The 25,441-nt window shown below is 35.1% G+C and overlaps 1 long non-coding RNA gene across 1 annotated transcript in view; it reads right to left on the reverse strand.

Annotated features, from left to right (window-relative positions):
- LOC116422037 overlaps window positions 1-25,441 on the reverse strand; it is a 64,822-nt gene that overhangs the window by 38,394 nt on the left and 987 nt on the right. The window contains exons 2-3 of the long non-coding RNA XR_004232636.1: window positions 23,805-24,094; window positions 21,606-21,814 (exon numbers count right to left, since the gene is read on the reverse strand). This is a non-coding gene — a long non-coding RNA (uncharacterized LOC116422037). The remainder of the gene's footprint in view (window positions 1-21,605; window positions 21,815-23,804; window positions 24,095-25,441) is intronic.

Consider the following 25,441-nt stretch of genomic DNA (forward strand, 5'->3'; position numbering starts at 1 on the left):
TCATTGGATTTAAGTGAAGGAGGCCTGTGCAAGGTCACCTGTCTCCCTTTCCTCTCCAGAGCCATCTTGGTTCAGTGGCAAGATATAGATCAGGACAATTTGAGATGGCCCTGGAAGCAATGGGAGACCTTGGCCTTTTTAAGATATTCAACAGGTCTCTGTTTCACTGATTAAGTGATTCTGTGATTGAGGCTAGGTAGCCACTGAGGCAAAGAATCTCATCATTCACCTAGTCCAAAAACAAACAAAACTAAATAAATAAACAAATCTGGGAAGAAAAGACCTCAAGGTTTTTGGCCAAAGGAGAAATGACTGCTATTTAATCTTAGTCAATTAGGACTGAAACAATAAGGCATATAAACATATATAAATGATTTTAAAAATAATTTTTACTAATAACATCAATTTGTAATAAGCCATCAGTGAAATATAAGAATTGTACCTACAATTTTACTAGGGATTTATTTATGATTTATTAATTTATTATTATTAATTTTCCTAGATAAGGAAATTTCCTTCACCTGTTCAAGGCAGCATCTTAGAGAAATGAAATGTGCTTTTTAAAAATAAGTTTAAGGTTTACAACATACCTCACACTAATCTTATGAGGTTGATTGTGTTTGCATTATTTTCCTCATTTTAGAGATTTAAAGATCTAAAGCTCAGATCTGTTCAGTAACTCACTGAGGAGCACACAAATACCCAGTGTCAAGGCAAGGATTTGAATTCAGTTGTCTCCTTGTGTTCCCACTTTACCACGTGGAAATGACTAGATTGCTAACAACCCAGGTTTTAGTGAGTGCAAAAAGATAAAAAGAACATGTTGAAGATGTGAGTAAATGTGTTAACTATGGAACAAGCCTCTTGGAGAGCACAATGGAAGGAATCTATATAGAGTGTGGGAGGGGACATGGAAGGTGAGAAGCAATAATTGAGGGGAATGAGAGTAAAGGAATAAGCAGTAAGGAAAAGAGTAATGGAGTTTGGAAAATAACTATCAAGAGTTCATAATCATCAGGGCCTTTTTATGTCCACACCTTAGATAAATTGGTAGCATGCTAGTCATTGAGTAATGAATCCAGACAGATGGAGTTTCGGTGACTGGAAACAAGTTAGCTGAGAATGATTAAGATAATATGAGTGAGTGCTTCATGTAACATCTAGTCGGAGGGAGAGACCATCATTATCTCCTAGTTTGTGTCCATATTATCTAGAAGAATGGGATTTGAAGAGTCTGGTATAGGGGTAACAGGGAATTGTATATTAGGAAGATATAGCTAACAGCAAGCAATAGTATACATTGGAGTAGCCAGACATGAAGATTAGAAGCAGAAAGAGCAATTAGAAGTCTGTCAAAGTAGCCCAAGAATGAATACACAAGGACCTGAGTAAGAGACACTGACATCATTTCAGTTCAACAAGATGTAGTTAATTCCTACTTGGTATAAGGGTAGAGAGAGTGTGACATAGTAAATAAGGAAAAAGTCTTCAAATGATAAATATCTGGACTCAGTTTCTGTCTTTGCCACATACTGATTGTATGCCTGTATGGTGTCACAGGTAACTCTATTAAGACTATAAGTTAGAGAAGATTTTCAAGTCTACATTGATTGAGTCTTTTCCTGGAAGTTTGTTATATCAATGAAGGTGACTGAGAGAATAGTAGACCCTTCAAAAGAAATGGGGCAATTTGGATGAGAAGCAGATTTGAATAAGTGGAATAAGTAGAAAAGATGATCAGTTCTGTTTTCAACATTAAAACCCTTTAATTATCATCAAATAGCACCAAGACTCAGATAATATGAATATGAGCACTTCCTTTGGTTTCACACACTTATTTGTTATTATCTTCCTCTTTTTTTCATTACATCCTTATATTTCTGTTTAATGCCTTAAATCCATATAAATATGATTGACATAAAGAGTTAATCCACTTAACTTGCCCAATTCCTTCTTTTCCTGTCCCAAGCAATATTTGGTTTCTAAACTTTTTGGATAATTATTTTTAACTTTTTACTTTCCTTTGACTGTAGACACAAGATAAATGTCTGTATGTACTGATCAAAGATATGTCAACAGTCAAATTTTAAGATCTTTTATGTAGTTCAGTCCTATCTTATATATTACATTGAAAACAATGATAGTGAGTGACACTAATGCACACAAAAAGACATGATATGATGGAGTGACTTTAGAATGACAGATTCAATCAAGAAGACTTGGATTCAAAGCCTGCATCTAATACAAGTTGGCTCTGCTGCCCTGGGCAAGTTATATGTAACCTCTCAGTCACATAGGCAACTCTCTAAAACTGTTACTTATAAAACCAGTGCAGATTGGTATCAGTAGAAAAAAAATTCTTCATTGGGAATTACCTGTATCACTGAACAATAGGTCTGATTTGCATATGCAAAGTATCACATGAATATGAACAGTGAGTGAAACATCTATATGTGAATAGGACATAGACTACTGAACTGGGAATCAGGAGATTTGAGTTCTGGAACCTATCAACAAAGACAAGTAAATTAGTGTCTCGAAATCTCAGTTTTCTTATTTGTATAAAAGTATAATCATCCTTAACCTATATAATTTGTTATATTTATAATAAATTTTTATATTTATTTATTATATATATTTATATATTGTATTACATATAATATATAGTATTTATAAATCATTATAAGAAAATTGTAAAAAATGAAGAATTATGAAAATGCTGCATTATTATTTTCATTACAATTACTATTACTACAATTAGTATATGTGGTTAGGTGTTTGTGCATTATTGACTGCGCAAAAAATTACTGATGCATTAAGAATTAGACAAATAATTATATAGCAATGCCATACAGTTTAAATAATTGCCATTTTGTACATCCTAAATTTTAAAATGCTATTTTAAGCACAAAGCTCCTAGAATAAGATTTTTTTTTCATTTATTCCTGCTTTGATACAATTTAAACTTCAGATAGTTTGGCAATTAATCTGTTTATAAGAAACATTTATTCATATATTAAAATTTATAATTTTATACATATATATATAATTCATGCAAAGTTGATCTCTTTGAAAAAAGGTACACTAAGTCACAAATAGCTAATTTCAGCCCATTTACTTCTCAATATTGCCATACATTTCTAATAGAAGATCTAAAAGCAACTTTGTATTATTTGTACTGTACCATAATTAATTGTTGTAATAATAGCCAACATTTACATGGCATTTTAATATATTTACATATATTCTTTTATGTAAGGTAGGTGCTATTAGTATCTCTATTTTACAGATGAGGAAATTGATACCAAAAGAGGATAAATCCCAGAAGTTAAATTATATATTTAAAGTGAGTCTGAGGCAAGATCAGAACTAGGGTCTTTCTGATTCAAAATCCAGCACTTTACCTAAAGCTACATTTTGGCTAAATAAACAGAAACCCTGAGGGTCTTCCCCTTTCATATTTATTTATTTGGGTTTGTTTGGGTTAGTTTTCTTTGACTTCATTAAAGAAGCCATTCTTTGCTTCAATTGTTACCAAACCTTGTTCACTAACAGGATATGAACATCAGTCAAACTGAAAGCTGTTGAAGACCTTAGCTTAAAAAGACCAAGGCCTCCCACTGCATCCAGGGCCATCTCCATTATATATGACCACTGGACCCATATGTCTCTGAAGGGGAAAATAAGGCAGGTGACTTTGCACAGACTTCCCTTATGTAAATCCAATTTACTTGCAAGTCATGGCAACACCTCCCACATGCCATGGTCTCCATATCTAGGCACTTAACCATAAACTTCTAGCACAGTTTTTATTTTCTGATCAGCATGGCTTATTGTAATGTCAAAGTAATCTGCTCACTTAATTCCCAAACAGAACTATACCAGACCACAACCGTACCTCCAGCTCAGCTGCAATCAAAACTCCAGTGGATATGGCTTCAGGAGCCCATTTCTGTTAACTCTGACAGCTGAAAAGGCCAGAGAATTCATCACTGTTAATGCAAAAACCAGACCATTAGAGGAGAGCAAGTTGAGAAGTCTCCTGAGTGCCTTGAAGAAAAACAAAAACAAAAAAAAAGCAAATATATTTGAAGCCTGAAGTGGAGCTGAAATCGATAGACTTGAACTGACGGTGCAAGGTTATTCATTCACTTGAAACCATTTGAAAACTGAGCTACTTGCTCAGTCTGAGTTCAGAATAGCTCATGTATTGTAAAATTGAAAGGTCAAAGCTTTAAGTTTTCTCAGGAAGCTGACCTGTATGTGACACATAAGCCTGTAAAGTGAACTGGTTTGTTTTTGGTTTCGGTTATTATTTTTTTTTTTTTACTGCATTATGTGTTTTGCATCAGTGATTCAGAAGAGTTTATCTTTTCTCTGTATCATCCAGAGAAATACACTCTTAGTAGTGGGGGGAAATGAGTTTCTTTTCAAGTGACCTGTGTCCTCCAGAGTTCACATTCAATGACACAAGAAATACCATTTCAGATCTTATTACCATATGAAGGTCTAAGAAAGAATCACTTATCTTGAAGTAATGGTTTCAATTACACCATTTTAGAGTTCTATTTTCTATTAGTATAACATCGTCCCCTCAAGACAAAACAAATCTGCATTATTATATAAAGAAATGGAGATACAGGGAAATTTTAAGAACTCACCCAAAGTCATACAGCTATTTAGTGACAGAACCACAATAGAGGCCTTCCTGATTTCCAGTCCACTGTTCTCATTACCTATGAGCATTATACACTTTTAATTCCTTTTTAATTCCTTGCCAGAGTGGTGATATTTTATACTGCCAATACTTTTAGTTCTTCAACAACATAGAAAAAACTAAGCTTAGCACCCCCCCCCAAAAAAAAAGGTCTTTCTTATGACTGATTAGAAATTCAATAAAGTTTGCTCCCAGTAAATTCCATTTGATATTTAAATATGCAAAAGACGCTCTTATAGGAAAGTTTTTGTAAAATACAAGCATTTTACCAAGAACTCTAAAAATTCACTGATGAAGTCAGGTAAAGATTTTTATTCACTATCTTGTAAGAACAAGTGTCCCTGAAACAGGTAACATCCCTTAAAGCGCCCATATCTTTTTGTACTCCATCCCAAAATGCAAGTCCCTCTTTTGATTCCTGATTGGCTGGGTACTTTAATTGGTATAGCCTATCCAGAGCACTTAGTTCTCCCACATGAGTTTGAGTCCCCACCCCTAATTATATCTCCACATATAGCTCTATATTTATAAATATATATAGATATATACATATTATATCTATATTTAGTATATCTCTATTTTTATCATCAATAAACATAAAAGAAAATATGATCTTTTATTCTTTCAACCTTCCAACCAATTAATTCACATCCATGCTATGGCATCACCTTCCTGATGTCATAGTCCTCTTCAAGAATGAAAGGCAAACAACAATATAACTGTAAAGATGTCATGAAGCTAGAGAACAGTGTTTTAAATACACATTTGTTCTATTCTCATAACTTAATCAAGACTGTCTTCTATGTATGTAGAAATTATTCTAGGAAATTACTGTGATGATGGGAAAATAGACAAATAGCTTAGTAATTATTAATATCTTCCAAGTCACTTCGTAATACAGTTAATAATAAGGTCTAAGATCTTTGTTGGCTTGTTTGTGTGTATGTTTTTAAGCTTTTGGTATCTTTCCCTATTTTAGATACTATAAGATTCAAACCCTCAAAATCATGTCACTTCCACCTCTGTGGATATTTAAACAAATTCAGCTGCTTCTCCCATCTCTGCTCTTTTAAATGTCATTTCTTCTTCCTCATGAAGCATATGTGGGCCTGATAGTAATAGATATATAGGTTAAAAAAAAATTAACAATTGGTTCTCTTAAAAAAAAAAAAAACATACACAAGACAGACCTTTAGGTTTAATCTGAATTATTAGCATTTTCTCAATCATTTTCTTAAGAATAGACAATCACCAATATAATATATCAAGCACTAATTTGTAGTGTTTAATCATTCCTAAAGTATAAATGTTCACATTGAAATTTTAACAAGTGGTTTTATTAAAGTTGGTTGTCACAGACTCCTTATAGGACAGTTATACTGCAATGGCTACATATTGATTGAAAAATTGTTCTGATGCAAAAATCTTTATGTCTTTTGCATTTCTTGCCTATTCATTGGTCTTTCCCTTTCATTTTTAATTGACCTGGTGGTGGTGCTGTTTAATTGTTGCTCTCACTAGGTTTTCTGTAACTTGAATTTTTTCCCCTTATGGCTTCTTAGTGTTTTATGAGGCAATACTCTAAATAGTTCTCCACCATTCTCCACAGTAACGATTTTACAAACAGATAGTCTAAACTAATATTGCCCTTGGCTAACATATCTCTCCCCTAAACAAAGAGGTCAGTTGTTTGCTGGTTGATGTTGTTTGTAAGTGTTTTTCGTTTTTCCCTTGGCAGTTACTTTGAAGTCTTAGGCCATCCTTAGGACATGATGATAGTCTGTTTTTATGTCTGTTAATTTATTCCTTTCCCTCCTTTGTATTATCACTAGTTTGTTTAAATAGTTTAGTTAGGAGTGTTCTTTTTATTTCTTTGTGTTTTTCTCTGATAGCTGTTTTTTATCATATGCAGTAGTTTTACTATATACAGAGAAGTCATTGAGAACTTTCATTTTTGTGATCAGCTATTTCCTGTCTATTTAAATTCAACTGATTTCATTTTTGTGCTGTTTTTGTTTTGGATATGTGTTTTGGTTTGCTTTTTTGATTGGTTGGTTCTTGTCCTTCATTTTGAAAGAGGAACAAAATAACATCACTATGTTACAGTCTAGTTACTATGTGTTTGATTGTGGTTGATCAGACCAATATAATGGTCTTTGCCACAGGTCAGACCCAAATATTCCCTATGAACATTTGAGGTGGAGTCTCTAATTATAGGAATCTCTCATTTTTCTGAGACAATTAAATTATGCTTTGCTCATAAAGCATAGCACCTTCTCTGATGAGGGCACACCATGCTGGGTGATCCTATGCCAGCGTCTCTTATGTCATACAATCTATTTTAAAGTTTTTAAGAGAACGTGAAGGTGTCCTTGCATCACTTCTTCTGACTCCTTTTGAGTGCTTGTCCTGTGTGACTTTTCCATAAAATAGTCTTTTTGGCAAGTGTATGTTTGGCACTTGAACAATGTGGCCAGCCCAACAAAGTTGTGCTCTCTTCAGTAGAGTTGCAAGGCTTGGCAATTTAGTTTAAGAAAGGACTTTAGGGTTTGGTATCTTCTCCTACCAAGTGATCTTCAGAATCTTCCTGAGACAATTCAATTCAAATGGAAGCAATTCAGTTTCCTGGCCTGGTGCTGCTATACTGTCAAGTTTCACAGGCATACAACAATGAGGTCAGAACAACAGCTTCATAGACCTGCAGTTTGATAATCAGTCTAATATCTCTCCTCTCCCACACTTTTCTTTGGAGCTTCCCAAACACTTAGCTACCTCCAGCAATATGTGTGTCAATCTCATCAACGTGGATATCTCTGAAAGTATACTGCCAAGGTAACTGAATTTATCCACAGCACTCAGAACTTAGTACTTACTGTGTCTGACATTTACTGATTCTTCTCAAAGAAAGTATTCATGATGTATGACTTTGTAGATTCCATATAATAAGCCTTGGTTGTCCCATTTTCTTTCAAACCTAAACCATATTTTTAAATTTTTTAAATATCTTTTCCTGTGCTTACCTTAATTTTAAATGACCAAACATATTTGTTGATTTAATATTTCAAGTTCTTTATGGAATTTTTCTACCTTTTTTGAAAATAAAAAATTTTGCCATGAGCACCACTGTAATGGGCTGAGGTTTGAGCTGATGCACTGAGGTCCCAAGTACATGAGGCTAGATAGTAATTGGGCTATACTCTATTAATATACATGATTGGATAAAGAATGGTCCCTGCCCACTGCAAGTCCTGATGTATTGTATAGGAAATGGCGATTTTGGTGGGTGGAGGCAGAGAGAGAGGGAAGAAGACAAGCTGGGAGAGATTGGGCTGGGTTCGAGACTCCGAGCTGCTGGTTGTGTGGCTGCTGGTCGAGCTAGCTTCTTGACTCAGCTGCACACATTGCTATCGCCGATTCTCTTCCACCTCTGATCCTTCTTCACTGAGAATAAAGACTGACGATTTTCCCCTAACCTGAATTCCTGTCTCGTGCTGATCTTAAAATACACGATCTTCACACACCACAATACATGGTGACCAAAAATCTTGTGACATGATGTTTCTCATTTTCCTGGGACATAACAAAAACTCCAACAATCCTTTTGTTTGAGTCTTCAAGGACAATCTGTTAGACATTCTTCCATTTAACTATAATTTAACTTTTTTCCCCTATTTTTGTTTATTTTAGGTATATAGATATATTAAGAAGTAAATCTCAAGATATGATTAAGAGACTGGCCCCCTCATGGAAGGTAAAGAGAATCAGTATAGAATTTGTAATTTTCCGAATTTTTGTTAAATCAGGCCCCCACAAGTTAGTTGTTCTGCTTGAATCTTTCTTGTTGACTTTGACTAGTCCCAGTGCAACAGTTCTTGCTTTATCGCCAATTCTTATCTTTTAGATTTGCTTTTATTATCACCTAAGTTCATGAGTATGACAAAAAGAAGGTGAGAAAATTGAAACACTAAAGCACTCTAGGTAGAGTTGTGAAGTAGTTCAACCATTCTGGAGAAGAATTTGGAACTATGGCCAAAGAGCTATTCAATTTTGATATATACTTTTTGATCCATCGATACCACTACTAATTTTGTATTGCAAAGAGATCAAAAATAATATGAGGATTGAGGAAGGAGGACCTAATTATACAAAAATATTTATAGCAGTTTATCTTATAGTGGGAAAAATTAGAAATTGAGGGGATATCCATCACTTGGAAAATGGATGAACAAATTGTGGCATATGACTATAATGGAATAGTGTTATACAATAAGAAATAGTGAACATGTGGATTTCAGAGAAATCTGGAAAGACTTATATAAACAGATGCAAAATGAAATAAGCAGAACCAGGAGAACAGTATATGATCACAGCTATATTGCACGATGATCAGCTGTGAATTACTTCACTATTATCAGTGATACATTCATCTAAGACAATTAATTCCAAAGGACTCATGATGAAACATGTTAACCACATCCAGATAAAGAACTTATGCAATCTGTACATAATCTTAATTATTTTTTCACTTTCTGTATTTTATTTTGTTGTGCCAGTTTCTTTTTGTTGTCCTTCCCTAAATTGTTCTGCCTCAGTTTCCCTAAATTGTTTTGCCTTGGTTTCCCTGAATTGTTCTGCCTCAATATCCCTGGTGCAAACACCCCTTCCTGACTATTAGGACTGATATAACTTAGGACTGGCTACTCTAGGGTCATAAACTGTAAATGTTTAATCTCAGATAAGGGGGAGTTAAGACATCCTGGCTCCTAGGTCCTCCTAAATTATCAAGAATTTATGGTCTTACCCCCAACTTATCAGAATCAAATTGATGGTGCCTTCCTGGAAATTCCCACGCTCACCAATGTTCGGACTCCACCCCTTGCCTTTTTCTCCCCTGATCTCTAGAGCCATATAAAAATCATTGGAATCTCACATTTGATACTGAATTCTTTGAGATGAAAGTCCAATTCAGCCCTGGGGGGAAGAAATGGAATCTGATCTGGCTCCCACAAAATCTCTCTCACTCAGAAACTCAAATGAAATACTAAAAACTCTCTAATCTCTGTCTTGCCTCAGTTTCTCCAGCTATATTTTGGAGGTCCCAGCAAGATATGAGAGCAGGATTAGAGATTAGAAACCTTTGGATCTCTGCCTTGGGTCTTGGGATGGCTGAGGTCTGGGCTTTTTGTTTGGAAAGACTGGCCCTCTGGATTGCTCCAGAGTTTCTGGAAAGAGATCAGTTTTCAATCCTGATGAGACTCATTGTGGACACCTTCATTTGGTCAAAGGAGAGTCTGTTTTAAAATCCCCACAAGGTAAGTAATTTTCTGTCTGTTCTGTGCTAGCCTTTGGGTCCCAGAAAAATAAGACTCTGATAGGCTTAATAATCTGGAGGTAAGAGCTGGAAGCAGGCATGGTACCATTAGTTTTGAGTGTCTTTTAAGATATAGCTGATCTAAATATTCTTCCAACAATAAATCTGGCTCGGTGTTCTGGCACCATATGGTTCTGAGTCTGGTTCTGGGTGCCTCCAAGCACAATCATGGTTCTGGGTATTTTTTATAAGTGGGCATTCTCTGTGAAGGCATTCTCCAAACTGGAGTTTGGAAACCTATTTTAAAAAGGCCTCCGTTTGAATTTCTGAGGGAAGAGTTTGTATGTGTTGAATGTCTTGGCAGTCTATGTTTGTGGTTTGTCTGTTTGTTGATTGAAGAGCTCTGTTAAGTAGTAAGAACAATGATTAAGAAATTTGGGAATTGGTCATTTCAATGTTGCAAGTGTGTTTAGCATAAAAAACTGCTTGTGGTTTCTAACTTCTTAAGATATTTGCACTAATTTGAAAGTAAAGGAACAGGAAAAAGTTTAGCTACCTTAAATTCTGGCAGAAAAGCCTACTAATTGGAGTAAAGGGAAAAGAACAATAAAACCTTACCTGATTCAAATTCAAGCTTTGCCTGGGCTAGGGAAAGATAAGAGAGACAAAGAAGTTGACGCTAATTGCTTTGGGGTGGGGGGGTGGGAGAAGGGGAAGGAACTCAAGCAGGACAACTGGTAATTCAATTTGAGTGCAACATGTGATTAGGAATTTTGGGAACTTAGTTTATTTTAAAGCAGTACTATGATTCTGAAATTGTGGAAAATAATTTTACTGTTTCCTTGCATATACTAGATTTATTCTGAGTATAAGATCTTAAGAATTTGTTTGAATATTGAAATCTATACTACTGAAGAGAAAAACTTTTGTAAAGCTGTATTTGATTTGCTTCAATTTAGGAAAGCTGAGTGAGGGTCGGAAAGCATTATTTAAAGGGCCTCTGAAAATGATAGGTTTTTTTTTTTTCCTTAGGCCTTTTGAAGATATTCCTTTTATGGATAATGTAAAATTTGGGGTTTTTCTATGTATTGGGTATTTTACAACAAAATGATATGTATAATGTTCACTTATGAAACATCTTCTTAGATATGAAAGATAATTGTGTGAACTTTCTGGGACAAATTTCTTACTGTTATCAATATAAGATCATAGTAAATATCTGTTTAGGATTTATCTGAAACTTTGGTTAAGGGGATCTGTTATTAGAAGTAAAATTTCTTGGGCCTTTAGCTAATACTATTTGGGAGTTTTAAAAGCTCCACCTTCTGAACGTTATTGGAAGATTTACCTGGAATAAAACTGAGTTAAGGTTATTTTATCCTGTATGCTGTATGTGCTGAACTATTAACACAATTCAATTATGTAATACTTTACTTTCCAATATGATTATATGTAATCATTATATCCTAAATACTTGGGCAAATGAGTATTTAGCTGGGTCAAATACTGGATATTTGTGTCTGCAGATATTCAGGGCTTTTTTTTTAATAACTTTTTATTGCCAGAACCCATGCCAGGGTGATTTTGTACAACAATATCCCTTGCACTCACTTCTGCTCCGATTTTTTCCCTCCCTCCCTCCACCCCTTCCCTAAGATGGCAAGCAGTCCTATACATGTTAAAGAGGTTACAGTATATCTTAGATACAATATATGCATGCAGAACTGAACAGTTCTCTTATTGCTCAGGGAGAATTGGATTCAGAAGGTATAAATAACCCGGGAGGAAAAACAAAAATGCAAGCAGTTTACATTCATTTCCTAGTGTTCTTTCTTTGGGTGTAGCTGCTTCTGTCCATCCTTGATCACTTAAAACTAAGTTAGATCTTCTCTTTGTCGAAGAAATCCATTTCCATCAGAATACATCCTCATACAGTATCGTCGTTTGTGGTATATAATTATCTCCTGGTTCGGTTCATTTCACTCAGCATCAGTTCATGTAAATCTCACCAAGCCTCTCTGTATTCAAGATATTCAGGTTTTTAAAGGTTTCTAAATAATGACAGAACAATTACCAAGTGGTCTGTGAGACCTAACTGCTGTTTTGTTTATTGGGATTATAGCCGTTTGAGGCAAATTTGTTTCTTAAATGGCAAACTGCTATCCAGTTTATACTGGGCTCTTCACATCTTGTAGCAGTCCTTGCAAACCAATCTTTCTATCTCATACTATTCTAACCTCTATTTTTTGGATTTGTTGTTAGATTTTGGTCAAGTTACAACTATATACAACTGGGACCTGGATCAACTCATTGAATGCTTTCAGCACACCGCACCCATCTCCCTCCCTGGACTGAGGGTCAAGCTCTTCACCCACCCTCAGCAGGAAGCAGCTCCTAATGTACTTTGGACTTTGATATGGGGAAACTGAAAAGTGGTTGATGAATGACTATTAAACTCTGGCTGGGTCACCTATTACTGTGTGTTTAAGATTTGGGATGGAAAATGTTAAAATTGGATAGCTGTTTCTGTTCAAGATGTTCCCTTCAAAACATGTAATTTCTTTTTTTTTTTTTTTTCTTGATTTCAAGTCTAGATTTTTTTTATTTAATAGCCTTTTATTTACAGGATATATACATGGGTAACTTTACAGCATTAACAATTGCCAAACCTCTTGTTCCAATTTTTCACCTCTTACCACCCCCACCCCCTCCCCTAGATGGCAGGATGACCAGTAGATGTTAAATATATTAAAATATAAATTAGATACACAATAAGTATACATGACCAAAACGTTATTTTGCTGTACAAAAAGAATCAGACTCTGAAATATTGTACAATTAGCTTGTGAAGGAAATCAAAAATGCAGGTGTGCATAAATATAGGGATTGGGAATTCAATATAATGGTTTAGTCATCTCCCAGAGTTCTTTTTCTGGGCATAGCTGGTTCAGTTCATTACTGCTCCATTGGAAATGATTTGGTTGATCTCGTTGCTGAGGATGGCCTGGTCCATCAGAACTGGTCATCATATAGTATTGTTGTTGAAGTATATAATGATCTCCTGGTCCTGCTCATTTCCTCAGCATCAGTTCGTTAAGTCTCTCAGGCCTTTCTGAAATTATCCTGTTGGTCATTTCTTACAGAACAGTAATATTCCATAATTTTCATATACCACAATTTATTCAGCCATTCTCCAACTGATGGACATCCATTCAGTTTCAGTTTTAGCCACTACAAAAGGGCTGCCACAAACATTCGTGCACATACAGGTCCCTTTCCTTCTTTATAATCTCTTTGGGATATAATCCAGTAGTAACACTACTTTGGATCAAAGGTATGCACAGTTTGATAACTTTTTGAGCATAGTTCAAACTACTCACCAAATGGTTGGATTCGTTCACAACTCCACCAACAATGCATCAATGTCCCAGTTTTCCCGCATCCCCTCCAACAATCATCATTATTTTTTCCTGTAATCTTAGCCAATCTGACAGGTGTGTAGTGGTATCATAGAGTTGTCTTAATTTGCATTTCTCTGATTAATAATGACTTGGAGCATCTTTTCATATGACTAGAAATAGTTTCCATTTCTTCATCTGAGAATTGTCTGTTCATATCCTTTGACCATTTTCAATTGGAGAATGGCGATTTTTATAAATTAGAGTTAATTCTCTATATATTTTGGAAATGGGCCTTTATCAGACAACTTTGACTGTAAAATATTTTCCCAGTTTATTGCTTCCCTTCTAATCCAGTCTGCATTAGTTTTGTTTGTACAAAACTTTTCAGTTTGGTATAATCGAAATTTTCTATTTGTGATCAGTAATGATCTCTAGTTCTGCTTGGTCATAAAAGACCTTCCCTGCCACAGGTCTGAGAGGTAAACTATCCTATGTTCCTCTAATTTATTAATATTTCATTCTTTATGCCTAGGTCATGAACCCATTTGACCTTATCTTGGTGTACAGCGTTAAGTATGGATCAATGCCTAGTTTCTGCCATATGTTTCAATTTTCCCAGCAATTTTATCAAACAGTAAGTTCTTATCCCAAAACCTGGGATCTTTGGGTTTGTCAAAGACTAGGTTGCTATATTTGTTGACTATTTTATCCTTGAACCTAATCTATTCCACTGATCAACTAATCTATTCCTCATCCAATACAAAATAGTTTTGGTAACTGCTCTCTATAATATAATTTTAGATCTGGTACAGCTAAAGCCACCTTCATTTGATTTTTTTCATTATTCCTGAAATTCTTGACCTTTTGTTTTCCATATGAACTTTGTTGTTATTTTCTAGGTCATTAAAATAGTTTTGGGAGTCTGATTGGTATAGCGCTAAATAAATAGATTAGTTTAGGTAATATTGTCATCTTTATTATATTTGCTCACCCTATCCAATAGCATTTAATATTTTTCCAATTGGTTAGATCAGACTTAATTTGTGTGAAAAGTGGTCTGTAATTTTGCTCATAAAGTTTCTGATTTTCCCTTGGCAGATAGATTCCTAAATATTTTATATTATCAATAGTTACTTTAAATGGAATTTCTCTTTGTAACTCTGACTGTTGGATTTTGTTAGTGATATATAAGAATCTGATGACTTATGTGGGTTTATTTATAACCAGCAACTTTGCTAAAGTTGTGGATTATTTCTAATAACTTTTTAGCAGAATCTCTGGGGTTCTCTAAGTATACCATCATGTCATCGGCAAAGAGTGATAATTTGGTTTCCTCATTGCCTATTCTTATTCCTTTAATCTCTTTCTCAGCTCTTATTGCTATAGCTAGCGTTTCTAATACAATATTAAATAGTAACGGTGATAGTGGGCAACCTTGTTTCACTCTGGATCTTATTGGGAATGGTTGCAGTTTGTCTCCATTACATATGATGCTTACTGATGGTTTTAAATAGATGCTGCTGATTATTTTAAGGAAAAGTCCATTTATCCGTATACTCTCAAGTGTTTTTAATAGGAATGGATGTTGGATTTTATCAAATGCTTTTTCTGCATCTATTGAGATGATCATATGGTTTTGTTAATTTGGTTATTAACATGGCCAATTATATGATAGTTTTCTAATATTGAACCAGCCCTGCATTCCTGGTATAAATCCTACTTGATCATAGTGTATTATCTTGGAGATGATTTTCTGTAGTTTTTGCTAATATCTTATTTAAGATTTTGCATCAATATTCATAGGAGATTGGTCTATAATTTTCTTTCTCTGTTTTCCAGCCTACCTGGTTTAGGTATCAGTACCATGTCTGTGTCATAGAAGGAATTTGGTAGGACTCCTTCATTCCCTATTTTATCAAATAATTTATTGGGGCCAATTTATTGGGGCCAATTGGGGCTGAATAAGCATTGGGGCCAATTGTTCTTTAAATGTTTGGTAAAATTCACATGTAAATCCATCTGGTCCTGGGGATTTTTTCGTAGGGAGTTGTTTAATTGCCTGTTCTATTTCTTTTTCTGAAATGGGACTATTCAACAATTTACTTCCTCCTCTGTTAGGTTAGGAAGTCTATATTTTTTGGAGGTAGTCATCCATTTCACTTAGGTTATCAAATTTATTGGCATAAAGTTGAGCAAATAACTCCTTATTATTTCTCTAATTTCCTCTTCATTGGTGGAAAGTTCTCCTTTTCATTTTAAGACTACTAATTTCATTTCCTCCCTCCTTTTTCTAATCAGATTTACCAAAGACTTATCTATTTTATTGGCTTTTCATAGAACCAACTCTTAGTTTTATTAATTAGTTCAATAGTTTTTACTTTCAATATTTTTAATTTCTCCTTTTAATTTTAAATTTCCAATTTAGTATTTGATTGGGGGTTTTAATTTGGTCTTTTTAGTTTTTTAGTTGCAAGCTAATTCATTAATCTTTTCTTTCTCTGTTTTATTCAAGTAAGCCTCTAAGGATATAAAATTCCCTCTTATTACCGCTTTGGCTGCATCCACAAATTTTGGTATGATGTCTCATCATTGTCATTATCTTGAGTGAATTATTAATTGTATCTATAATTTGCTCTTCACCCAATCATTCTTTCAGATGAGATTGTTTAGTTTCAATTACTTTTGGTCTATTTCCCCCTAACTTTTTGTTGAATGTAGTTTTATTGCATCATGATCTGAAAAAGCATTTACTATTTCTGCTTTCTTGCATTTAATTTTGAGGTCTTTATGTCCTAATATATGGTCAATTTTTGAATAGGTTCCATGAACTGCTGAGAAGAAAGTATATTCCTTTCTATCTCCATTCACTTTTCTCCAAAGATCCAACATACCTAATTTTTCTAATATTCTATTTGCTTCTTTAATTTCTTTCTTATTTGTTTTGTGGTTTGATTTGTTTAATTCTGAGAGTGCAAGGTTGAGATCTCCTACTATTAGAGTTTTGTTGTCTATTTCTTCTTGCAACTCTCTTAACTTCTCCTTTAGGAAGTTGGATGCCATACCACTTGGTGCATATATGTTTAATATTGATATTGCTTCGTTGTTTATGCTGCCCTTTAGCAGGATGTAGTTTCCTTCCTTATCTCTTTTAATTAGATCAATTTTTTACTTTTGCTTGATCTGAGATAAGGATGGCTACCCCTGCTTTTCTGACTTCACCTGAAGCATAATAGATTTTGCTCCAGCCTTTTACCTTTACTCTATATGTATCTCCCTGCTTTAAATGTGTTTCTTGTAAACAACATATTGTAGGGTTCTGACTTTTGATTCAGTCTGCTATCTGCCTCCTCTTTATGGGGGAGTTCATCCCATTCACATTTACAGTTAGAATTACTAAATCTGTTTCCTGCCATCCTAATAACCCCAGATTGTGCTTTACTTATTCTTGCCTCCACCAGCCTCTTTCCCCTTTTAAACTTATGTACCCCTCTTGTCACGATACTTATCCTCTTTATAATCCTTCCCTCCCCCTTTCAGTCATTCACTTCCTTCCCTTATTACTCTTTTCTTTTCCTTTTCCTCTCCCCGTTTTAATGGGGTGAGAAAATTTTCTCTAAAACAAATGTCAATTATTTTTCTTTGAGCCAACTCTGATGAGAGTAAGATTCACACTGTTCCTCCCCTCTCTAAATTCCCTCAGATATGATAAGTTTCTTTTGCCTCTTTGTGGGATGTGGTTTCCCTCTTTTTATCCCTCCTTCCCACCTTATTCTGCCATCATCCCTTTTCCATATCTACTTTCCTTTTTTATGTTATATCAGTACAATCAAATTATACATGTATTCTTTTTGTATATCCACAACAGAAATACAATTCTCAAGAGTTATTTTACCTTTTCTGCATCTCTTGAGGTTCTATGGTTGGAGATCAAATTTTTGTTTAGTTCTGGTTTTCTTCAGAAACAAATGGAATTCATTTGTTTCATTATATCCATCTTCTTCCTGGAGAAAATGCTCAGCAAGCTGGGTAATTTATTCTTGGCTGCATCCCAAGTTCTTGTGCCTTTCGAATATCATATTCCAGGCCCTTCTTTCCTTTAATGTAGGCAGCCAGATCTTGGGTGATCCTTATTGTGGCACCTTGGTATTTAAATTGTTTTTTTTGCTGCTTGTAAAATTTTTTCCTTAATCTGATAGTTCTGAAATTTTGCCACAATATTCCTTGGGGGTTTTATTTTAGGGTTTCTTTCAGAAGGTGTTCGATGAATTCTTTCAATGCCTATTTTACCTTCTGATTGTATTACATCTGGCAGTTCTCTTTGATGATTTCTTGTAAAATAGTATCTAGGCTCTTTTTTCATCATAGTTTTCGGAAAGTCCAATAATCCTCAGATTATCTCTCCTAGATCTATTTTCCAAGTCTGTCGTTTTGCAAGTAGATAATTCATGGTTTTTCAGTTTGGCATTTTTTGTTTTGCTTTACTGATTCTTGCTGTCTCAATGATCATTAGTTTCTATTTGTTCAGTTCTAATTTTTAAAGAATTATTTTCTTCATTAGCTTTTTTACTTCTTTTGTATGTTTATGTCAATTGGTTTTTAAATGTATTGTTTTGGTCTGTGAATTTTTCCATTTCACTAATTTTTTTAGTGAATTATTTTCTTTTTCCAATTCACAGATCCTACTTTCTTGCGTGTTCTTTGTCTTTTCCAATTCACAGATCCTACTTTTTTGCGAGTTCTTTGTCTTTTCCAATTCACAAATCCTACTTTCTAGTGAATTCTTTATTTTTTCCAATTCACAATTCTTACTTTCCTGAGATTTTTTTACTTTGTCCAATTCACAAATTTTGTTTCCCTGCACTTCCTGGAATTTTTAACTTTTTCAATTCATATTTCAGGAAGTTGTTGCTCTCTTATGAGCTTCTCTTTCCTTTCCCCATTTATCTTCTAACTCTCTTTTTGAGACTTTTAATGGTCTCTTCTTGAGAGCATCATGTAAAGGAGGACAGTCTGATGCATTTTTGTTGTTTGAGGTCTCTTCAGGTTTGCTGACCTGCTCTTTTTCTGCATAGAAGCTGTCGATCGTTCTTTTCATCTTTTTATTCATGTTTTAAAGCCTTTAGGGTAGGTCTCCTAGGCAAGGGGGTTACCAGCTTCCTCTGCAGAGCAGGGAATGTAAACCGATTTCCGGCTCTGAGGTATGGGAGTGCTCTGAGTGAGAGTTTTCCCTTCCCCCAACAGGAAGTGGATTCAGCACTGGCCGAGCTATCAAAGTGCCCAGTAGGGCTGAGTGGGTTAGCGATTGCCCTCGGCTAGAGACTAAGGGGTGAAAGTGTCACTGCCCCAGGCCGGAGCCTCTTGTGGGACTGTGAGTATTAGCAGCTGACCGCAGACCGCAGACTGCCCCAAACTCTGCCCCAGTGTCTCTGCCCAATGCAAATCGGCCCTGGAAAAGCTCTATGGCCCCAAGCCGAGCCCCCCACTGTGCAGATTGGAGGCTAACCCGGGCTGCGTCCTCCTGCCGTGCAGGATCACAGCTGCCCCAAGGAAAAGCCCCGTACTGCGGGTTGGGGCTGCCAGCTTGTGCTGAGATCTGTGCTTTCACTTTGGTTTTGAGACTCTCCTCGGAACCTAATTTCTCTCCCTGTCTGCGCTGATCTCCCCCCTGGCCCCGGAACCAACCTTTTTTGGCAAGAATGCAGATTTTCTTCGGCCGGTGAGTTTTTCTACTTCTTATCTTTACGAATTGTAGCAGTCAAGACTATTTTTGAGGCTCGATATAATATTGATAAAGAGGGTAAGAGAAGAGCTTAGAAAGTCGCGTGTGTCTTCTCTGCCATCTTGGCTCCCCCCCCCCCCCAAAAACATGTAATTTCTTTAGAAAACCCCTACTGTACTAGTCTGTTATGTATAGGAACTTTAATTTACTCTCAGGACTTATATGTGGGATGGTTACTTGACAATTTATTTACTTCTCCTTGGATGATTTCTTTGGTAAAGACAAAAGGTGAGGAAAAAAGATAAGGAACCAGGGAAACTGGTGGATTTTTCTCAAACTTCCTGAAAGAATGGGAACTTCTCTAGTTCTGTAATGCCAGCTCCTTTATTAATATTTTGGTATTCTCAAAGGACATTGCAGTTTGGTATCAGGCCTCTAGTTTGGGGTTTGCCTGCCTTGATGGTCTGTGTGCATACTGTAATAACTTTCTGTACACTAGTAGCACCACCTGTCTGTTCTGAGGGGGAACAGGTGGATCTACTACAAGATTCACCCTTCTCCCTTGGAGCTTCTGACTGCCCTGGGGTGCCCCTCCTAGGATGGGCAAGATGACTGTCTTGAGCCCTGCTACTCCTTCTATAAGCAGAGGCTGAGTTAAGTGCACAATGATTGCAGACTACCTAACTCACAGTGAACTGTCCATCTCAAGCTGGATTCCCTGGCTGAGATGGTGCTCCAGAACTGCAGAGGACATGACATGTTTGCTACAGGGAGAGCCTTTGTACTTCTGTTAACTCTGGGGTTATCAGGGAGAGACTAATCCTTGAATAGGTCCTTGCATTTTTCTAATTTTATTTTGGTTTATCTGCTCCAAATAGGGTTGGCCAAAATTATGGTGCTAAAACCTTCTGGGTTTCTAGGAGAAGGTGATTCAATGATTTGAATATTCAGAAGAGAGGGTATGGAATGTTGTGCCACAATTTCAATTGTTCTGCTTCAGATTCCCTAAATTGTCCTGCCTTAGTTTCCCTAAATTGTTCTGCCTCAGTCCCCCTGGTTGCAACTCCCTTCCTGACTAATAGGATTGATATAACTTAGGACTGGCTACTCTAGGGTCATAAACTATAAACGTTTAATCACAGATAAAGGGGAGTTCAGACATGCTGGCTCCTAAGTACTCCTAATTTATCAAGAATTTATGATCCTACCCTTATCCTATTGGACCCAAATTTGATGGTCCCTTCCTGGAAATTCCCAACCTCACCAGTGTTCAGACTCCATGCTTTACCGTTGTCTCCCCTGATCTCTAGAGCCACATAAAAATCATTGGAATCTCATATTCAATGCAGAATTCTTTGAAATGAAAGTCCAATTCAGCCCTGGGGATAGAAATGGATTCTGATCTTCCTCTCTCTCCCCTCCCCGCCCCCCAGAAAATCTTTCCCTCTCAGAAACTCAAATAAAATATTAAAAACACTCTAATCTCTATCTTGCCTCAGTTTCTCCAGCATTACAGTTGCATTGTTTTTTTTTTTTTAATTGGGGGAATCTGTGTCTTCTTTTACAACATGATTTAGTAATATATTTTGCATGACTGAACATGAATAACATGTTGGAAATTGCTTACTGTCTCAGGAAAGGGGGAAGTGAGGGAAAGAAAAAAATTGAGACAAAAAAATTTTAAAGGAATGTTTAAAATTGTCTTTACATGTAATTGAGGAAAAATAAAATATTGTTTAAAAAGTATACCTCTTAATTTTCTACCAAAAAAAAAGTGATTTCAAAGACCATTTAATCTGGTTCATGTATAAACAACTTTCCCTTCTACACCTTACCTTGCAAGTGGTGATTTAGCTTTTGTCTGAGGACTTCCTTTGAGGAAAAGTATCAGTAATCAGATAAAAAAAATATTAAGCCCCCATAATATTCTAGGAACTATGTTAAGACCTGAAGATATAAAAAAGCGAAAGCTAAGTCCCATTCTCACATTCTAAAGGTAGAGAAAACATAAAACAACTGAGTACAATTAAAATATATGCAGAGCAGATAGAAGGAAATATGAGAGCAAAAGGCATAAAGATGTAAGAAAGAACTAGGACAAACCCCCTGGGGTAGGAAAGATTTGAACCCATTTTACTTTTGTATAGTTCTACTTGTTAAGAAGATGGATCAGTGAATAGAGCACTGGGCCTGGAATCAGGAAGACTTGAATTCAAACCTCTTCAGACACAATGAAGCAGTATGATCCTGAGGAAATCCCTTAAGCTCTATTTGCCTTAATCCATGAAGAAGGAAATGGCAAACTTTTGCAGTATCTTTGCAAGAAAAGCTCACAATCTGGTCCACAAGGCCACAGAGAGCCCGGACATGACTAAATGATTGAACAACAGAAATTATAAAGTTGTTCCTTATTTAAAAAAAAATAAAGTTGAATAGTTCTTTAAAATTTCAACTCACTGCTCTTAGTTCTGATCTTGAAGGTCAAACACTCTTCCATCTGACAGCCCTTCAAACACTTGAAAATGGCTCTCATTTCCTTCCAAGTCTTTTCTTCTTCAACCTTGTCATCTGTAGTACCTTCAACCAGTCCTCATACAGCATTGACTTTGAGTGATGAATTATACTTGACTGCTGCCTGACAAAACCAGCAATCTGGACATGGCATTCTGCATATTAAATGTAAATACCTGTAAAATGTCTTGCAAAAATATCATATGAACTACTGAAATGAGTGCATAGGCAAAGTTGGTCTAGTTTTTTTTTCTAAATATCTAATTGGTATGTGCTTTAATAACCCATAATTCATCAAGCACCAAGAAAATGTTTTATATAATTGATTAATTTTCACAACAATAAAGGTCAACATCCACAGAGTTTAAAGTACCTAAAGGCACTCAGCTAATTAAGCTTCAGGAAATACAAGAGGAATGCATTCTTTTCTTATGTGTCAAAATGTCTACTTTGAACTTTATAACAAATGAGAAACAATTGATGACTTTGCCACCAAAAAACAATAAAAATTGTGTCAAATACTCCATATATCACATTCACATAAAATGGAAGAAACCCATGTAAACATAAACTAAGATTTATGTGTAATTAGCATTCTACTTTTTATTCTAGAATCATTTCCCAAAGGAGCCAATTTATGTTCATTTTATTCCAACACCTGTATTAAATAAAGATTTGGGGTTGTTGTTTGGTTCCTTTTTTCTTATAACTAGGCCTAAAGGAATGAAGAATTTTCATTTAACACATCTTAATTAGCATTTGCTGCATAGTCTATAGTAGTCTGCAGCAAAGTGGACTGAAGAGGAGTATATTATTATTTAAAGGGATTTGAGGAACCATTAACTAATTAAACTTATTTTGCTTGACTTTAGAAAGCAAACTAAGAAAAATATGTGGAAGGTGGAAAGAGACCAATTGTGGTTCTAAGTAAAGAAAAACTTCCAAAAAACAACAAAAAATTTGTGATTACAAAAGTAGAATGGGTGCCTTGGGAGGTTAAGGTCACCTTGTACACTTCCAAACTAGAAATGAGAACAACTTTAGAGGTGATTCCTGATTAGGGTTGGACCCCTCCTAACTAAAGATTCTTAGTCCAGTAACTACAAATATTAAAGTTTACTATATAGCCAAGGATCTGTCAAGTCATGAGGATTACTAATTGTTCTTAGTTAAGTAATGATTCAACAACAAAGAAACCATTTGAAAATCATTTAAGCTCCCATTGGATTAGTCAGCCAATATGAAGTCCATACTATGCCCTAGGCATTCTCTGAAGATACAAAAAGAGGCAAAAAACAATCCTTGCTCTTGAAGAACTTGAATTCTGATAAGGAAAACAATAAAAAATAACTCTGAACAATTTGTTATTATGTGTGTATGTACACACACATATATATGGTGATTGTGCTTGTAAATTTTTTAAGAGTTTCTTCTTTCTTAAAATAAAATTTGATGCATTTTACAATTGGGGAATAATTAAAAGGGAATATTCAACCTTTTATTTCATCAACTTGAAGAAATTCCCATATAGTATCCTCTTCCAATAGTTTTAGGGAGCTTCCTGTGGTATTGAAAGGTTAAATGACTAGTCTGTTATTCCATAGCTATTAAATGTCAGGGTCAAGAATCAGGCAGATCTTTCTGATAGAAAGATCCTCTATTAACTTTGCTAGACTTCCTTCTACAATCTATCATTTTACATTTAATATTTGTTACCACCTTGTAAGATTCCATTGTTAGTAGCAATGAGTCCTAGTTTGAAGTATTTAGCAAATAACATAATGTGATTTTAAAAAGATAAATGGGAAATGAGCCATATTAACAACTGTGCCTCTATAAAGTGGTGTGACATTGGCTAAGTCAATTAACTGCTTTAAGCCTTCCATTCTTTATAAAAAGGATAGGTTTGAGTAAATAAATACTCTTTTGATCCATTTGAGGTTCAAAATTTCATGAGCTTACAACTCAAATGGAGCTGATGAATTAATTCACTAATCATAAAGAAATTCCATTACAAAAATAAATTGACAAACAAACATCATAGAAATTGGCCTGGAGGGTAATGTCCAGAATTGCTGCATTTAGAGAAGAAAGAAATGTAAGTATTTGTGTCACCTATACCTTAATAAGTGAAATTTTACTTACATAAATCTTTTTTTTTTATAAAAGATCTCTTTTCTAGGCAAGATAGTCTATTGAGACATCCTTTTGAACTTTAAGCAACTTCCCAAGTCTCAGAAGAATATATAGGAATAGTTAAATGGAGAAAGGCTTTCATTAAGAACTTGTGCCAAAGAATACAGCAGCAGATTGTTTTTAACTGCAAAGAAACTTCTCCAGGACATATTTGGCTTCCTCTGTTTCTTGAAGTTGCTCTCTGGTAGTGTTACAACCTGCCGTCTTTATCTACATCTTGCCAATGGATCCAGATGGCTCTGAAAGGGAAAATGAGGCAGGTGACCTTGCCCAGCCCTCCCTCCCTCACTTAAATCCAATTCACTTGCATGTCATGGCATCACCTCTATGATGTCATGGTCCTCTTGGAGAAAGGACAAGCAACAACAATAACCTGATATACACAATGCTATAATCAACAACATGCTGAATAAGCATTATTCCACTATAACAAACCACATAGCTTTCCTTTCTTGTTTTTTAAAATTAGGTTAATTAGTCCACAGGGCATATTCACAATATTGTTGCCCAAAATAGTTTAATTCTGTTACCTATAAAAAGGATTTTTTTTAAAAGTATGTGTACTTTTGTAGAATTGTTTCATTGTCTTTGAAAGTTAGTTCCTTATCTGAAATCAGTACTAAGATCACCTTCTGAAGTTAATTCTTCCATTATTGTGTCTTCATTAGTTTCTGTGTATTCAGTGAAGCAGTAATCCAATAAATCTCTTTGTGCAGATTGTCCTCCCTCAGGACTTGTCTTTAGGAATCTCACAATGTTGATAGAACAGAAAATGCCTGTATGGTCTCCTTTGCCTTTTCTTGACACAGTGCAACATTCTTTGATGTCAGTTGATCTGATTCTCATTTTCTTATGTGGAAGACAAGAATACTGAAAGTGTCATATTCTTTCTGGCCTTTATAATATCTAAAGTAATTTCCCAGAAGTCAGTGCTGATGAACTGACCATTTACCAAAACAAGATTTATTCTAAAAATAGCTATCCTGTCTTTTAGCCATTGATGCATTTTTAGGTTTTACATCTGTGATTTAACTATAACTTTGACTTTTTTTCTTTTAATCTAGACTGCATGATTTCATCAATGAGGTGAACTCCTGATGTGAAAACTCCCTTAACAGATGTATATCATCAACTCTATCCACTACCACCATTTGTCTTCTAAGGCCAAATTTACTTTGTTAAAGTTTGTTAGAACTTAAATTCAAATATCTTTTACTAGATCTGGCCTGCTAGTTGCTGTTCTAAATTTTTATAATTCAATTGATTTCAAATTGACAAATTATTAAGCAGTATTACAAGGTACTAGAAGATATACAAAATTAAATAATGCATGTTCTGTGACCAATCAAAGCTTATAATTTACTTAACCAGAAAGGAATGAAAGATGTTAAATTTGTTCTGCTTTGAAATTGTCAATTATTCCCTGATTTATTTATGCAAATTTGGGCTTTGGTTTGAGCAATCACACAAAATGGGCAGCAATAGAGAATAGGTTCAATTACAGAATAGAATCAATTATTAAATGATACTGGATAAATTTAATTTCTTCATTTCAGAATTATCAGCTTCTGAAACTGATTTTCACC

Source organism: Sarcophilus harrisii, chromosome 1, assembly GCF_902635505.1.
Source record: "Sarcophilus harrisii chromosome 1, mSarHar1.11, whole genome shotgun sequence".
NCBI lineage: Eukaryota > Metazoa > Chordata > Mammalia > Dasyuromorphia > Dasyuridae > Sarcophilus > Sarcophilus harrisii.